Consider the following 1,401-nt stretch of genomic DNA (forward strand, 5'->3'; position numbering starts at 1 on the left):
AGACAGCGACTGTGTACTCATATAAATGAAATAAATAAATTTAAAAAAAAAAACCCATAGACAAAACAAACTGTTTCAGAGCTGGGAATTGTGAGAGGCAAACCTGCTCACAAGCTACAGGAACTGAAACAAGCCAACAGAGCTGCCAGGGCTCAGCCCAGGATGGCTAAGCGAGAGGAAGAGGCCAGAAGCACAGAATGGCAGGAAAGGAGCAGAGCAAAGGAGAGGGGCAGAGGGCCTGGGAGTGGATCAATTGTTCACCACATGGCTCCGTCACAGTGCTGCACACCTCCACACAGTGAAGGCTTCTGTCAGATGGACAGACGGTAGCAAGGCAAAAGGCAACCCAGACTGGAGACTTAGCTGGGCAAGACATCGTTTTACTTTCTCTTACTTATCTTAAAATGATTACATTTTATTTATTCTCTCAGTGTCTCTGTTCTCAATCCAACCCCCCCCCCACACACACACATACCTGTTACTGTCTCTGTCTGCCCCCCCCCCACAGTAGGGGGTGGTGAGGTATGGGATGTGTGTGTGTGTGTGTGTGTGTGTGTGTGTGTGGTATGTGTTCCTCCTGTCACTGTGTATGTGTGTGTAGGTCAAAAATAGCTTGCCATGGTGTATCTTCACCTCCTTTGTGGGATCTGGGAATGTCAGAACTTGAGGCAATGGCCTTCACCTGCCGAGTCATCGCAATAGCCCTTGTTTTACTTTTAAATGGTAAAACTATCTCTAAAGTATACAATATGAAGTTCTTGAGAGCTGCTCCACAAGCATGGCTCTCCTTGCAACTGAAGACTCAGAGAAAATACTCCCAAGTAAGGGCCTTTCTGTTTAAAAGAAGCTTAGCTACAGAGTTCTCTTAGGTGTCCTGAACTCTAGTCACCAAGCGAGAACCACCAAGCCCCATGACCTGAGTTTGATTCCCCAGAGCCCACATGGTGGAAGGGGAGAACCATAACCATAACATGCTTTGACCTGTAAATTAAACTCTCCCCACATCCAGCCTTGGTCTCATCCTCTTTACCCATCTCTGCTATTGAATAACTGTTGTGGAAGCAGTTTTGATGGGAAGTAAAAACCTCTAAAGATCCAATCACTCTAAAGATAGTAATAACATTAGCAACTCTTAGAAAAGAATTTTTTAAGAACTTTAAAAATCTGCCAGGCAGTGGTGGCACACACCTTCAATGCCAGCATTTGGGAGGCAGAAGCAGGCAGATCTCTGTGAGTATGAAACCAGACTGGTCTACAGAGTGAGTTCTAAGACAGCCAAGACTACATGGAAAAACTCTGTCAAGAAGAAGGAGAAGGAGAAGGAGAAGGAGAAGGAGAAGGAGAAGGAGAAGGAGAAGGAGAAGGAGAAGGAGAAGGAGAAGGAGAAGGAGAAGGAGAAGA

This window comes from Mus pahari, chromosome 5 (genome assembly GCF_900095145.1).
Source record: "Mus pahari chromosome 5, PAHARI_EIJ_v1.1, whole genome shotgun sequence".
NCBI classification, from domain to species: Eukaryota; Metazoa; Chordata; class Mammalia; order Rodentia; family Muridae; genus Mus; species Mus pahari.